An 18081-nucleotide genomic window follows, 5' to 3' on the forward strand; every position below is an offset into this window, starting at 1 on the left:
ATCTACATCCTCTTCCATTTCCATAATACTGTCCTCAAGTACATCGCCTTTGTATAGACCCTCTGCATACTCCTTCCACCTCTCTGCAATTCTGACATAGGTGTCTACATTTCTCTCAACCTATTGAAATATTTCGTTCTCTCACACCATTGTATCGTACATGTCACCTAAACATCCAATATTAAAAATAAACTGAAATATTCCCTTTTATTTTCTTGCCTTAAGAGTTGGAACATCAGTAATGGTTACACAGAATTAGTGCAGTTGCAAGAGGTCTAGCGAACAACGCAAGCTCCATCGCTAGTTTTTGACTTGTGACGTCATACGTTACTTAGATGGTATCTACGATGTTTTTGTTTGCATGTTTCAATTGTAGATATGGTTTATGTGTTTTGTTTACAGTACATCTATTAGTTTTTGTGAACGGTGGTTTAGATCATGTTGTTTCTTAAGCCTAAATAGCCCTATGGACATGGCGAGTGTATTCCAGGCCACGATACAGGCCTTGTGCTTCGATCAATGCCATCACTGTCGCAACCTTTTTTCTGGTTACAGATTAAACTCTAGCACTGCCTAAGGTCTAGGTTAGTTTGGAAGGTGACAGTTGGAGCTGATGAATGTGTTATGAAAACATTTTTTAATACACTGCGCAGTCGATATTTACATTAACGTCCCCCAATGAAAACCCCTATTTTTCCCCCTATTGTACGATATTTTCAATTTCTTATGGTGACTGAAGGTGTTAATAATACGAACAACCCCGTTCAAAGCCTCCTAAACCCGTGGAGTTCTAGCTAGCTCGTCAGGTTTTGTCTTGCTAATGTTTTCGTGTTGTTTGAGGTCCATAATCTCCACCGTTTCGATGACACCATAGGTCTAATGGCACAGTGTCACGTTTTTATTAATCCCGAGAAATCAAACTTCGGGGTGATCAAACTGCAAATTTCTAGTCTTAAGCGAATTTTTTAAGAGAGCCAGGTACATGTAATATGTAAAGGTTTTTTTAAAAAATTACCGCTACCAGTCACAAACTTTGTCAACTATTGTATTACTTAGTTGGTTTGCGACATGTTTCGAGGTAAACCTCATCTTCAGGCTAAATGGCAGTGCAAAAACAACTTTAAAATAAGGCCATACCTATGTTACATACTCTTTTCGTAAATGTTATGGTCGTCTTTTTTCTTCTGGTGTGGCAGTCTGGTAGTAATGCGCTGGGGTGCCTCAATTTCCGTGCCTCTCCTGGTCACTGTTCACAAAGAGTCACTAACATAGCAGTAACTTGGAAACACGATCACAAACTGTTCTGTAGTGCAGTGGACAAGATGGCGGTGGAAATACAGCTGGTTGCACCACAGCGCATCACTATGAGACTGCCACGCCAGAAAAAAAAAAAGACCACAGCATTTACGAAAAGACTATGTAACATCAGTACTTATTTTAAAGTTGCTTTTGTAATGCCATTTAGTCCGAAGATGAGGTTTACCTCGAAACATATCGCTAAATAAATAAGTAATACAATAAAAAATGGCTCTGAGCACTATGGGACTCAACTGCTGTGGTCATTAGTCCCCTAGAACTTAGAACTAGTTAAACCTAACTAACCTAAGGACATCACAAACATCCATGCCCGAGGCAGGATTCGAACCTGCGACCGTAGCGGTCTTGCGGTTCCAGACTGCAGCACCTTTAACCGCACGGCCACTTCGGCCGGCAGTAATACAATAGCTGACAAAGTTTGTGACTGGTAGCGGTAATAAAAAAAAAAAAAATCTTAACATATTTCTTGAGTCAGTCACAGTCGAAAAATAGTCAAAAAGGTACATGTAACCTGTACGCCGCTGGCATAATAGCCAATCGTAATTAGTTGTACTAAGTTTTAAGCCTCTACTTATATCTGGTAGTTTTTGGGGAACTCTGATAATTTGATGTTGAGAAGAGAGCAATGATTGTCACTTGTGATATCTGGCACCATGAGGAACATGCGCGCAGAACAGACGTACGGAGTAGTAATCAGAGGAGAGGATAACATTAGACCTACAGTAGCACATATTCGGGGGAGGGGGGGGGGGGAGGAGAGGAAGGGGAGCCAGGTTCACATACTACCTCAGCCAGGCTACCTTTAGCTATTATCATTATTTTAGGACAAAACTCCGCCCAGTCATTCAGTAGTAGACGTGACCTTAAAGCTTACCAAAGGAAACGAGAAAGGGGAATTATTATTACAACCCACAATCAGAAAACTTCTACGGAACTGTCTTCAGCCCCGAGTAACTCCTCTTCGCTGTAGGATACAAACGTTTTATTGCTTTATTTCGTATGCGTTGAAGTACCATTTGCGAACTGCGCCTGTTTGATACAACGGACTAATTAAAATAATTATCTGTGTCAGTAGCTTTTTCTTTTCTTCCACGACTACTAGTTAGTTATTTGATGTCTTAAGATACTGAGCCGGCCGAAGTGGCCGTGCGGTTCTGGGCGCTTCAGTTTGGAACCTCGTGACCGCTACAGTCGCAGGTTCGAATCCTGCCTCGGGCATGGATGTGTGTGATGTCCTTAGGTTAGTTAGGTTTAAGTAGTTCTAAGTTCTAGGGGACTGATGACCTCAGATGTTAAGTCCCATAGTGCTCAGAGCCATTTGAACCATTTGAATCTTAAGATACTGAAGTCACGTCTTAAAAAAATCTACTTACAAGAAGTTACAGTCAAAATTACTCTGCAGGCCATTGTCAAGGATGTCCCAGGACGAATGGTCCATATTCGGGGATACGACAGGAACGCTCATTTGAAGCAAAGAGCTTCATATTGACATATGTTTCATTCCGAATGGCTTCGAGATAGAAACACGTAACGTATATTTGTTTTGGGCTAGTGGAGCGCGCGCGCGCACACACACACACACACACACACACACACACACACACACACTCACACACTCACACACGTGTGTGTCTTACTCAACCAACCCCTTTGACATTTTATTCTAGCTCAAGCTACCTCGTGCTTTCAATCTCTACGCTCGGGATATCTTTCTGCCATTAAAATCGCCCGTTGAACGCACGGTTGTCCCATGGTGTGTTATGAGTGCAGTAGTGCAAGCGACTAAGAGTGTATCAGAGAGAAGCATCTGTTGACTGTGTATGTACACACGCTGATTAAAATACCACGCCTTCTACGATGGTGGTGCTCCTGCTGCTGTTGAAGAATACCGTCGGCGCTTCCCGACACGTCGAATTCCTGACCGTAGAGTTTATACCACTGCTTTCAGCACACTGGGTGAAACAGGTATTCCTCCAAGTTCCCATTTTTTAGTTGAACCTGTAGTTCAACAACCTGTGCAGAAATAGTAGTACATTGCTGAAAAGGTGCAGCATAGTCCTATTACCGGCACACGACGATTATCTACACGTATCAGTGTCTCACGAGCACGTGTATGACAAACATTACATGTGGAAAACTTGTACCCATTTCACATACAGCATATCCAGTCTTAGCATTGCTACACTGCTACACAACTTGAATTTTGACAATGATTAAACGACAATCGCGATTTGCTACCATTAATACTATTTATTGGTGATACCACGTTTACACGGAATCAACAATATATGCAATATCATCGATGGTCGCAGAAAATCCACACGCCACCTTGGAAACCAATTTCCAACTTTGTTTTTCCATCAGAATTGTGTAATCAGTAACATGTTGTTACGTCCCCTCATTTTAGAAGAGCGAATGACGGGACAGAATTGCTTGAATTTTTCGGAAAATTCATCTGCTGTACACCTTGAGAATGTTCCTTTCGCCACGCGAACTCTGATATAGGATGGCGTGCTGAAACGTAATTCCTCCGAAGTTTTTTATGTGAAATCTCTTAAAACTTTTTAAATAGAACAACTTTATTAACGTTCCACATGTTTATTCTTCATATCTACATATCTATTTTTCATTGTAGTCACCATGGCAACAAACCAACTCTCCCAACGAGAGACCAGTTTCAACGTCACTTTAGAATGTTCGACTTGGTTAACGGACACACAATCTCACCTCTGCTTGCATCGCTTCATCACTATCAAAGTGAAGCCCTCAAAGATGTTCTTTAAGTTTTGAAAACAGATGAATATCGAATGGCAACAAGTCGGGGCCGTATGGAGGATGATCGATGACAATGAACACTAGGCATCGGATTATCGCAGATGCTGTAGCACTCGTGTGTGGTCTGGCATTTTCATGAGGGTGCTCCATGTTTGGAAGAACGCTTTGAATTCGAAACTCGATTACAGCACGCTGTTTCTGACACACCGACATAGTTACGTTAAACACTGCCATGTTACACGCTACAATTCCTAGTTCTCTGGTGGCAGAAGGCTGCGAATATGTAGATATGAAAAATAAAGACGTAGAATGTAAACAACATTTGTTTTATTTAAAAAGCTTTAAGAGTTTTTACATAAAAAAATTCGAAGGCTTAATTTTCAGCACGCCCCGGTGCTTCCAACACAACTGACCCACTCCTCGTTTTACCTGACGTGTGAGGGAACATCTCAGCCACACTTACCCTGATCGCCTAATTGGTCGTGGTACTACAATTAACTGGCCATCAAGATCGCCAGACCTTACGTCAAGGGGGTTGGATGAAGTACAGTCAGTTCCACAAGAAAGTGTACGGCATAAGTTTAAAATGTAACGTCCGCAGCGACATCTCTGGTAGTTCAAATGGCTCTGAGCACTATGGGACTTAACATCTGAGGTCATCAGTCCCCTAGAACTTAGAGCTACTTAAACCTAACTAACCTAAGGACATCACACACATCTATGCTCGAGGCAGGATTCGAACCGTAGCGGTCGCGCGGTTCCAGACTGAAGCGCCTAGAACCGCTCGCCCACTGCGGCCGGCATATCTCTGGTAGTGGTCTCGAATCTGTAATCAAGGCGTTTTTGCACAATGTATGGATAATCAGTGTGAGGGTTGAATGTTCTGTTTTGTGGGATTATTTACAGCCAATTTAAGCGCTGAAAAAATATGCAGTATTTGTCAAAAATGCCTTCTGAGGTACGTTAAGAAGCTATTTTGATTCGAACGAGGAAAACTGGGTGCTTCAAGAGGATAATGATCCGAAACATCGCAATCGTCTCTGTACAGCGTGAAAACAAGACAAAGGGGTGTCCACGATGGATTGGCCTGCAATGTCTGCGAATGCAAATCCGATCGAAAATGTTTGGTCGTATATTAGCTCAAATGCCTCTGAGCACTATGGGACTTAACATCGGATTTCATCAGTCCCCTAGAACTTAGAACTACTTGAACCTAACTAACCTAAGGGCATCATGCCACATCCATGCCCGAGGCAGGATTCGAACTGGCGACCGTAGCAGTCACGCGGTTCCGGACTGTAGCGCCTAGAACCGCTCGGCCATCGCGGCCGGCGGTCGTATATTAAGATGAAGCTTAAACGAAAGCCAATGTACACTTTGAAGCAGCTGTCATAAAATCAGGACGATATGGAGAACGTTACAGAGAGAATATGCAGAAAATCTCGCGAAATGCATGTCAAAAATGTGCCAAGCTATGATCGATAATGGCAGCGATTGGTTTAACTATTAGGCAATTGTGCAATTAGTGATAACATGTATTTTCATGTAAACGTATATTTATAATAGTGTCTCTTATTTTACAAGTAACGGCGTACACTTTCTTGTGGAGCTGTCTGTGTGAGGTGTACAAAAGAAAAGTGAACACGCGAGATGACCCGCTAAGTTGCATCATCGACGCTGCTTCCCTCATTAGGGAACGCACAGAGACAATGAGACAAGCAACACAACATGTTCTCCCAAGAGTGAACAAATGCATTCAAGTTGACGGTGGAATATTCAAGCATTTATCGTGAACTATACAATAGCTGTAATATGACGCATACAATCCCGCTTAGATGCGAATGTATTAAAAAATGTGTTTTTCAAATGATAGTTTGTAAAACGCATGTTATAGTGTCTACTAACTGTTGTTCATGTGTACATATGTAAACCTGACAAAGTACGAATAATACAGAAAATAAATAACAATGTACGTGTACATTAAGTGTTTTCTACCTCCGAAACCAATCAGAATGGGGCATATGTCAATATGAATTTTTTTGCTTCAAGCTATCGTTCCTGTCTTATTCCTGGATATTGACCATTCCCCCTGAGACACCGTGTATACACACATTTGTACCACTGTGGCACATAACCACAAAACGAAAACAGTCCATACATGACTCTGATATAGAAATATTGTCTTGTAAGTCAGAGAGCATTACCACCTTACATAACGAATCAAAGGTATAGGCGACACACACATACTTGTTTACATCTTTAGAACTTTCTAACGTAAACATAGCCTTTTTAGACAAAAAACTTATGTACATTTATTTCATGATGAATCGGTTTGATGGGTTGGGAATTGAGTGCTGGCTTGCCAAATACAATCGCTAAAGACGAGAGGACAGTAACAAGTTACTGTCTGTCATCTAGTATTCTTCGGAAACTTCTAGAAAAGTTTATTGAGACAGCCTCAATTTCGTCTTTGAACATATTCTGTCCAGGTATTCTGTTGAAAATGAAAATTTTCTATCTTCAAAGTATTTATTTAGTGGTCTTTGTTTAGTTTATTAAACACTGTTAGATTATCTGTATTTACAGAGGCATTCGCTGTCGTTAATGCGAACTGTTATTGCAGATTTATTTGGGGAGGTCTACCTAAATGCATTTATACGTTCGTTAAATCTAGTTGGTAAACTTCGTCCAGTCTGATAACATAGTCTGTAGCAGAATCATGTTTTCTAGTAGGAGACTTGTGGAGATGAACGAACCTACTACAGACTGGTGCAGCCTCTGGGGTGCAATACGGGGTATTGAGGATGACATACATATTGAAACTGATCAAGCCAACAAATAACATACAGTGAGCCTCTAAGAGTCGTCATGTGCATTTTCTCTAGTGTTTAGGCGGATAACTACAGTTTCGTATTTGCAATGTGTAGCTGAAGTCAGCCCAAACAAAAATCACTCATCACGTCCCTCAGATGACGTAGGAAAGCATTGGTTTGTTTCCCATTAGAAATAAAACAATATTTAAAACGGAATTTTACTTGCCCATTCGATAGAGCGGTTCCAGATTTGTCTAGTGCAGTTTTTACAGTATTTTATAGATATACGAGGGCAGTTCAATAAGTAATTCAACACATTTTTTTTCTCGGCCAATTTTGGTTGAAAAAACCGGAAATTTCTTGTGGAATATTTTCAAACATTCCCGCTTCGTCTCGTATAGTTTCATTGATTTCCGACAGGTGGCAGCGCTGTACGGAGCTGTTAAAATGGCGTCTGTAACGGATGTGCATTGCAAACAACGGGCAGTGATCGAGTTTCTTTTGGCGGAAAACCAGGGCATCTCAGATATTCATAGACGCTTGCAGAATGTCTACGGTGATCTGGCAGTGGACAAAAGCACGGTGAGTCGTTGGGCAAAGCGTGTGTCATCATCGCCGCAAGGTCAAGCAAGACTGTCTGATCTCCCGCGTGCCGGCCGGCCGTGCACAGCTGTGACTCCTGCAATGGCGGAGCGTGCGAACACACTCGTTCGAGATGATCGACGGATCACCATCAAACAACTCAGTGCTCAACTTGACATCTCTGTTGGTAGTGCTGTCACAATTGTTCACCAGTTGGGATATTCAAAGGTTCGTTCCCGCTGGGTCCCTCGTTGTCTAACCGAACACCATAAAGAGCAAAGGAGAACCATCTGTGCGGAATTGCTTGCTCGTCATGTGGCTGAGGGTGACAATTTCTTGTCAAAGATTGTTACAGGCGATGAAACATGGGTTCATCACTTCGAACCTGAAACAAAACGGCAATCAATGGAGTGGCGCCACACCTACTCCCCTACCAAGAAAAAGTTTAAAGCCATACCCTCAGCCGGTAAAGTCATGGTTACAGTCTTCTGGGACGCTGAAGGGGTTATTCTGTTCGATGTCCTTCCCCATGGTCAAACGATCAACTCTGAAGTGTATTGTGCTACTCTTCAGAAATTGAAGAAACGACTTCAGCGTGTTCGTAGGCACAAAAATCTGAACGAACTTCTCCTTCTTCATGACAACGCAAGACCTCACACAAGTCTTTGCACCCGAGAGGAGCTCACAAAACTTCAGTGGACTGTTCTTCCTCATGTTCCCTACAGCCCCGATCTCGCACCGTCGGATTTCCATATGTTTGGCCCAATGAAGGACACAATCCGTGGGACGCACTACGCGGATGATGAAGAAGTTATTGATGCAGTACGACGTTGGCTCCGACATCGACCAGTGGAATGGTACCGTGCAGGCATACAGGCCCTCATATCAATGTGGCGTAAGGCCGTAGCATTGAATGGAGATTACGTTGAAAAATAGTGTTGTGTAGCTAAAAGATTGGGGAATAACCTGGTGTATTTCAATGCTGAATAAAACAACCCCTGTTTCAGAAAAAAATGTGTTGCATTACTTATTGAACTCCCCTCGTATATTAACAAGGACAGTAAAACACGATGAACGACCAGTACTCCAGCAACGACTGAACAGCGCTACTGTGTGGCGGTACAGTCAGCGTGGGGCAGAGCGGTGCTGTCGTTGCAAGATTGCTTTACTGTCCATGTTAATACATATCGATACAATCAACATCGCACTAGACTAAACTGGGATCGCTCTTTCGAATGGGACACACAGCACTGCACTGTTTAAGCGCTCGATCGTTACTCACAGCTAAGAAGGTACAAACATGAGTGGCTGGTAGTACATGGGAAGCAAATATATCAGTTCTCTGCGGAGCATCCCTTTAGTACACTCTGAAGCAGAATATTGCGCACCAGTTTGGTTCTACAGCGCTCGTGTGAAGAAAGTTGACGTTCTTTAGAATGCAGCTATAAAGACCGTTAGTGAGACAGTCAGATATACGCCTACACGGTAGCTACCAATACTATAGAACATCTGTTCAGCTCACCTTCGTCAAAATGCGGCTCTCTAGAACCTTTGTCAGCAAGTTTCTAAAAAATGAATGAATCCCGCCGGCCGCTGTGGTCGAGCGGTTCTAGGCCCTTCAGTCCGGAACCATGCGGCTGCTACGGTCGCAGGTTCGAATCCTGCCTCGGGCATGGATGTGTGTGTTGTTCTTAGGTTAGTATGGAGACAACCCCATGAATCCATGGATCCTGCATGTCAGCAGGGGACTGTTCAAGCTGGTGGGGGCTCTAAAATGGTGTGGGGCGCGTGAAGTTGGAGTGATATGGGACCACTGATACGCCTAGATACAACTCTGACAGATGACAAGTACGTAAGCATCCTGTCTTATCACCTGCATTAAATTCATGTGCATTGTGCATTCTGACGGACTTGGGTAATTCCAGCAGGACAATGCGACATCCCACACGTCCAGAACTGCTACAGAGTGGCTCCAGGAACACTCTTCTGAGTTTAAACACTTCCGCCGGCCACCAAACTCCCAAGACACGAACATTATTGAGCATATCTGGGATGCCTTGGTAGCGTGCTGTCCGAAAGAGATCTCCATCCTCTCGTACTCTTACGGATTTATGGATTACCCTGCAGGATTCATGGTGTCAATCCCCTCCAGCACTACTTCAGACATTACTTCGAGTCCATGCCACGTCGTGTTGCAGCACTTCTGCGTGCTCACGGGAGCCCTACGTGATATTAGGCGTACCAGTTTTTTTGCCTCTTCAGTTGGGGGTTGGGTTGTTTGGGGAAAGAGACCAGACAGCGAGGTCATCGGTCTCATCGGTTTAGGGAAGGATGGGGAAGGAAGTCGGCCGTGCCCTTTCAGAGGAACCATCCCGACATTTGCCTGGCGTGATTTAGGGAAATCACGGAAAACCTAAATCAGGATAGCCAGACGCGGGATTGAACCGTCGTCCTCCCGAATGCGATTCCGGTGTGCTAACCACTGCGCCACCTCGCTCGCTGCCTCTTCAGTGTATGATGCCCAGCTAAGTTAAAGTATCACATGATGATCCTTTGATGAATTAAAAAAAATGAAACGTGTTACTTCAAGACTTTACATAACACTCTCAATGAGGCTGCGATGAATTAAATCACAAAAACACCCTATTATTCTTCAACACACGCAATTAAATGTTTAAGGACACATTGCACGCCCCTCCCGCCGGAGGTTCGAGTTCTCCCTCGGGCATGGACGTGTGTTGTTCTTAGCATAAGTTAGTTCAAGTAGTGTGGAAGTTTAAGGACCGATGACCTCAGCAGTTTGGTCCCTTAGGAATTCACACATTTGAACACACTGCACATGTAGCTTCTAGTGCCTGCGATCATGAGGCAACAAGATGGTGACTGCAAAGTTAAAAGCGTTCCAGTGTAGCACCTGATTTCACTGGTATTTCCACTAGCATCCCACAAAGCCCTGTGACCTGTAGGGTCGTACCATTTCGTAATCCCTGCAAAGTGCACTATCGGTAACTTACAGATCGACAACAAGTGTGACGTCTCCAGCACACCTAAAACAGAGCTCTTTGGTTTCAACGCTATTGTGTGGCGAAATATGTCGCGTTTCTGTCTTCGAGACCTCCGTTTTGGCTTTTGGGCACACACACATTAGTGTTGTCCGAGGAAACTTTGGTACAGGGGCAGGTTTACGCAACAAATCGTCCACGTATTACTTGTTGGTGTGCTTCAGTAGAAGCGTCACAGCCGTCACATGCACTCACGCCAGTCCTGAGTGAGCGAAGTGAGTGCTTAGTGAGGTAGACAACTTTTTTGTTTTCTCTTCAGGTAAGTACCTTTCGATCCCCGTAACCCATTATGGCCTATCGTGCTAGACTAGTTTCTGTGATATAATATAATAATATCGTATGGTACACCGGCCAGCTGCAAGTCTTTCAATTGGACGCGCCTTCGGCGACTCGCATGTCCTTCAGCCAACGGCACACGGTTTTCCTCAGTCACCCATCCATCCAAATACTAACCGGGCCCGACGTAGCTTAACTTCGGTAATCGGGCGGGAACCGATGTTACCTCCGTGGCAAAACCATTGGTCACTTTCTGTGGTACTTTCAAGTTGTTGAAATAGTTGATCACTTCATGAATAAATTTTAGACGTTAAAATAAAAACATGCTTAAGGGGCAAGCTTACACAGAGAATACGGGCAGATTCACACAGTGAACAATCTTGCCATACGCTTGTGAACATTTGCCTCTTATGAACTATTACTCATTGATGACAACGCGCCCGCATCTCGTGGTCGTGCGGTAGCGTTCTCGCTTCCCACGCCCGGGTTCCCGGGTTCGATTCCCGGCGGGGTCAGGGATTTTCTCTGCCTCGTGATGGCTGGGTGTTGTGTGCTGTCCTTAGGTTAGTTAGGTTTAAGTAGTTCTAAGTTCTAGGGGACTTATGACCACAGCAGTTGAGTCCCATAGTGCTCAGAGCCATTTGAACCATTTTGATGACAACGCATATACACTCCTGGAAATGGAAAACAGAACACATTGTCACCGATGTGTCAGACCCACCATACTTGCTCCGGACACTGCGAGAGGGCTGTACAAGCAATCATCACACCCACGGCACAGCAGACACACCAGGAACCGCGGTGTTGGCCGTCGAATGGCGCTAGCTGCGCAGCATTTGTGCACCGCCGCCGTCAGTGTCAGCCAGTTTGCCGTGGCATACGGAGCTCCATCGCAGTCTTTAACACTGGTAGCATGCCGCGACAGCGTGGACGTGAACCGTATGTGCAGTTGACGGACTTTGAGCGAGGGCGTATAGTGGGCATGCGGGAGGCCGGGTGGACGTGCCGCCGAATTGCTCAACACGTGGGGCGTGAGGTCTCCACAGTACATCGATGTTGTCGCCAGTGGTCGGCGGAAGGTGCACGTGCCCGTCGACCTGGGACCGGACCGCAGCGACGCACGGATGCACGCCAAGACCGTAGGATCCTACGCAGTGCCGTAGGGGACCGCACCGCCACTTCCCAGCAAATTAGGGACACTGTTGCTCCTGGGGTATCGGCGAGGACCATTCGCAACCGTCTCCATGAAGCTGGGCTACGGTCCCGCACACCGTTAGGCCGTCTTCCGCTCACGCCCCAACATCGTGCAGCCCGCCTCCAGTGGTGTCGCGACAGGCGTGAATGGAGGGACGAATGGAGACGAGTCGTCTTCAGCGATGAGAGTCGCTTCTGCCTTGGTGCCAATGATGGTCGTATGCGTGTTTGGCGCCGTGCAGGTGAGCGCCACAATCAGGACTGCATACGACCGAGGCACACAGGGCCAACACCCGGCATCATGGTGTGGGGAGCGATCTCCTACACTGGCCGTACACCACTGGTGATCGTCGAGGGGACACTGAATAGTGCACGGTACATCCAAACCGTCATCGAACCCATCGTTCTACCATTCCTAGACCGGCAAGGGAACTTGCTGTTCCAACAGGACAATGCACGTCCGCATGTATCCCGTGCCACCCAACGTGCTCTAGAAGGTGTAAGTCAACTACCCTGGCCAGCAAGATCTCCGGATCTGTCCCCCATTGAGCATGTTTGGGACTGGATGAAGCGTCGTCTCACGCGGTCTGCACGTCCAGCACGAACGCTGGTCCAACTGAGGCGCCAGGTGGAAATGGCATGGCAAGCCGTTCCACAGGACTACATCCAGCATCTCTACGATCGTCTCCATGGGAGAATAGCAGCCTGCATTGCTGCGAAAGGTGGATATACACTGTACTAGTGCCGACATTGTGCATGCTCTGTTGCCTGTGTCTATGTGCCTGTGGTTCTGTCAGTGTGATCATGTGATGTATCTGACCCCAGGAATGTGTCAATAAAGTTTCCCCTTCCTGGGACAATGAATTCACGGTGTTCTTATTTCAATTTCCAGGAGTGTATTAATGTCAGAAAAAAGTGTTCAACAATTAAAAAGGGACAGACACAAAAGTACTGACTCAATCAAGGTGACGACAACGTCAAGAAGTGGACTTCTTAGAACAATTTCTTTCAACTTTAAAATTATAAAAACACACAGCTCAAAAGTGAAGTGTTTCGTAACGCCTTAGGATAGAGCCTTCAGACAAATGGAATGTCAACACAATTGGCATGACGGCAGTTCATAAGTGTAACAGAGAGGTTCTGTGGAAGGACTCCACAGGTTGGCAGACATATTCGTTCAACGAGGGACTCTCGTGACGCTGGCAGTGGCTGTAAATGCTGTTGGCAATAGTATAGCACATTTCATGGTGTTTCCTAGGGTTAACTTCAAGCCAGATTTCGTTCGTGATGGTGTTGGCTGAAAACGGGATGGAAATCTTTCAGGGTGAATGGCAGAGAGAAATTATTCAACATTATCCAAGCATTTTGTCCATAATGTTCGATGTTCTCTTGCTAGACCCTAAATGTTGCTACCCGACAGACATAACTCTTGTCTCTCAGTTGAGGTCCTTCACTGTCTCAAAGACAACGGCGTGACACTTCTATCGCTTCCTCCCCACTGCAGCTTAACAGAAGTGTATACAGAACTCTGAAAAAAATTTCTTAACATCGTCTGTGTTTCTTGGACGTGCAACAATAATCGTCCAATTACCATTTATAACATTCCAAATATCTCACCCATAGCAGTGACTCTGGCGACCACTCCTGCCAGTATATTTATAAGCCTCGTAGCTGCACGGATTTACCCTTTAAATAACTTACCAAAATATCCCAAAATACAGATTGAACGAGGTCTCACCTGACTGATAGGCCACCTTCTGGTGCATTCAATGAAACCCGTCCAACCTAATATACACTATGTGATCAAAAGTATCCGGACACCCCCAAAAAATACGTTTTTCATATTAGGTGCATTGTGCTGCCACCTAAAATATGGTTCAAATGGCTCTGAGCACTATGGGACTCAACATCTTAGGTCATAAGTCCCCAAGAACTTAGAACTACTTAAACCTAACTAACCTAAGGACATCACACACACCCACGCCCGAGGCAGGATTCGAACCTGCGACCGTAGCAGTCCTGCGGTTCCGGACTTCAGCGCCAGAACCGCACGGCCACCGCGGCCGGCTGCTGCCACCTACTGCCAGGTACTCCATATCAACGACCTCACTAGTCAGTAGCCATATGTGGAACTCACGGACTTCGAACGTGGTCAGGTGACTTGGTGTCACTTGCATCACATGTCTGTATGTGAGATTTCCACACTCCTAACCGTCCCTAGGTCCATTGTTTCCGATGTGACAGTGAAGTGGAAACGTGATGGGACATGTACTGCACAAAAGCGTACAGGCCGACCTCGTCTGTCGACTGACAGACACCGCCGACAGTTGAGAGGGTCGTAATGTGTAAAAGGCAGACATCTATCCATACCATCACAGAGGAATTCCAAACTGCATCAGGACCCACGAGTAGTACTATGACAGTTAGGTGGGAGGTGAGAAAACTCGAATTTCATGCTCGAGCGGATGCTCATAAGCCACACATCACGCCGGTAAATGCCAAACGACGCCTCGCTTGGTGTAAGGAGAGTAAACATTGCACGATTGAACAGTGGAAAAACGTTGTGTGGAGTGAAGAATCACGGTACACAATGTGGCGATCCGATGGCAGGGTGTGGGTATGGCGAATGCCCGGCGAACGTCATCTGCCAGCGTATGTAGCGCCAACAGTAAAATTCGGAGGCGGTGGTGTTATGGTGTCGTAGTGTTTTTCATGGAGGGGCCTTCCGCCCCTTGTTGTTTTGCGTGCCACTATCACAGCACAGGCCTTCATTGATGTTTTAAGTACCTTCTTGCCTCCCACTGTTGAAGAGCAATTCGGGGATGGCGATTGCATCTCTCAACACGATCGAGCACGGCCTGTGGCGGAATGGTTACAAGACAATAACATCCCTGTAATGGACTGGCCTGCACAGAGTCCTAACCTGAATCTTACAGAACACATCTGGGATGTTCTGGAACGCCGACTTCGTACCAGGCCTCGCCGACCGACATCGATACCTCTCCTCAGCGCAGCACTCCGTGAAGAATGGGCTGCCATTCCCCAAGAAACCTTCCAGCACCTGATTGAACATACGCCTGAGAGAGTGGAAGCTGTCATCAAGGCTAAGGATAGACGAACACCATATTGAATTCCAGCATTACCGATGGAGGGCGCCACGAACTTCTAAGTTATTTTCAGCCAGGTGTCCGGATACTTTAGGTCACATAGTGTACCTGCCCTTTTGATAGTTCAATACTGTTATCGGTAGGAACTATGTCATTCACTTCAGCAGCAGCGCACCCTACTCTTGTGCACACAGTTCACTGCAAACTCACGAAAATGTCGTTCCCAGCACTTGAAAAAGTGTGGCCATTTGAAAAAGTTGGTCTTAGAAAAGAAAGTACTGACGGCAGAGAGCAGAAAAAAAGAAAAAGGTGTCAGCAACATCGGCTTCAAATTAAAATTAGGAACGAAGTAACTGATTCTGAATGCAGCTACGACTAAGGAAACTGTATCTATAAGGCGAAGTCAAATGAAAACGAAACAGATGGAAAGAAGTAAGTAAACTGTTTAATATTTCAAAAGTAATCGTAACTGTTAATTCTTTTATCCTACAGCGAGACAAGGCGATCAAATGCCTTCATGGAAAACTGTTTACAGTTGCCTCCGGAACCATGATTGTACCCAGCCGTACACCTCTCCGTCCGAAGCACATCGACAGCCACGAATGTCTTCCTTCAGGGTGTCGAAAATATGGAAATCGTATGGGCAGAGATCGGGACTGTATGCAGGATGTGTAAGGGTTTCCCAGCAACAATTTTGCAGCTCAGTCAAAACAGTCTTGGGAAGATGTCGGCGGGCTCTGAAGAAAGCATTCGTATCCGTTGATTTGCTTCGGACGAAGAGGTGCATGACTGGGTACAATCATGATCGGTCGGCAGCCGCAAACATACACTCCTGGAAATGGAAAAAAGAACACATTGACACCGGTGTGTCAGACCCACCATACTTGCTCCGGACACTGCGAGAGGGCTGTATAAGCAATGATCACACGCACGGCACAGCGGACACACCAGGAACCGCGGTGTTGGCCGTCGAATGGCGCTAGCTGCGCAGCATTTGTGCACCGCCGCCGTCAGTGTCAGCCAGTTTGCCGTGGCATACGGAGCTCCATCGCAGTCTGTAACACTGGTAGCATGCCGCGACAGCGTGGACGTGAACCGTATGTGCAGTTGACGGACTTTGAGCGAGGGCGTATAGTGGGCATGCGGGAGGCCGGGTGGACGTACCGCCGAATTGCTCAACACGTGGGGCGTGAGGTCTCCACAGTACATCGATGTTGTCGCCAGTGGTCGGCGGAAGGTGCACGTGCCCGTCGACCTGGGACCGGACCACAGCGACGCACGGATGCACGCCAAGACCGTAGGATCCTACGCAGTGCCGTAGGGGACCGCACCGCCACTTCCCAGCAAATTAGGGACACTGTTGCTCCTGGGGTATCGGCGAGGACCATTCGCAACAGTCTCCATGAAGCTGGGCTACGGTCCCGCACACCGTTAGGCCGTCTTCCGCTCACGCCCCAACATCGTGCAGCCCGCCTCCAGTGGTGTCGCGACAGGCGTGAATGGAGGGACGAATGGAGACGTGTCGTCTTCAGCGATGAGAGTCGCTTCTGCCTTGGTGCCAATGATGGTCGTATGCGTGTTTGGCGCCGTGCAGGTGAGCGCCACAATCAGGACTGCATACGACCGAGGCACACAGGGCCAACACCCGGCATCATGGTGTGGGGAGCGATCTCCTACACTGGCCGTACACCACTGGTGATCGTCGAGGGGACACTGAATAGTGCACGGTACATCCAAACCGTCATCGAACCCATCGTTCTACCATTCCTAGACCGGCAAGGTAACTTGCTGTTCCAACAGGACAATGCACGTCCGCATGTATCCCGTGCCACCCAACGTGCTCTAGAAGGTGTAAGTCAACTACCCTGGCCAGCAAGATCTCCGGATCTGTCCCCCATTGAGCATGTTTGGGACTGGATGAAGCGTCGTCTCACGCGGTCTGCACGTCCAGCACGAACGCTGGTCCAACTGAGGCGCCAGGTGGAAATGGCATGGCAAGCCGTTCCACAGGACTACATCCAGCATCTCTACGATCGTCTCCATGGGAGAATAGCAGCCTGCATTGCTGCGAAAGGTGGATATACACTGTACTAGTGCCGACATTGTGCATGCTCTGTTGCCTGTATCTATGTGCCTGTGGTTCTGTCAGTGTGATCATGTGATGTATCTGACCCCAGGAATGTGTCAATAAAGTTTCCCCTTCCTGGGACAATGAATTCACGGTGTTCTTATTTCAATTTGCAGGAGTGTATTTCCACGAAGGCACAGACCGTCTTGTCTCACGGTGAGATCGATGTAGTAACAGTTATGGCGATTACTTCTGAAATACGAGGGCATGCTGAAAAGTAATGCCTCCGAGTTTTTATATGTGATACCTCTTAAAGATATGTAAATAAAACTAACGTTATTAATAGTCTAAATCTTTGTTTTTCATGTCTACATATTTATTTCTCAACATGGTCGCCCTGGCGACGAAGACATTTCTCCCAACGAGAGACCAGTTTGTTGATACTGCCACTGTTGTTCGACTCCGTTGACGGAGCCACAACTTCACCATCGTTTCCACCGCTTCATCACTATCAAAGTGAAGTCCTCGAAGGCGCTCCTAAAGTTCTAGAAACAGATGAAACTCGGATGGCACCAAGTCGGGACTGTATGGAGGATGATCGATGACAGTGAACACAAAGCGTTGGACTGCTGCAGATGACGCAAGGCTCGTGTTGGTCTGGTATTGTCATGCTGAAGGAGAGGTTTTATCTGAAGTTTTTTGTACAACCACCTACGTAATATTCAAAAGAAAATGATAAATTTTAATGAAATTTTGATCTTATTTTCGAAAGTATCTTATTGTAGTTACTTTATGGGATGAGTAAGCTTACCCTGGGCTCCGTGAGAACCTACCATATTAGCAGGACTACTTTAGATGGTTAACATGACGGAGAAAAACATAGATTA

The sequence above is a fragment of the Schistocerca americana genome, chromosome X (assembly GCF_021461395.2).
Source record: "Schistocerca americana isolate TAMUIC-IGC-003095 chromosome X, iqSchAmer2.1, whole genome shotgun sequence".
Lineage (NCBI taxonomy): Eukaryota > Metazoa > Arthropoda > Insecta > Orthoptera > Acrididae > Schistocerca > Schistocerca americana.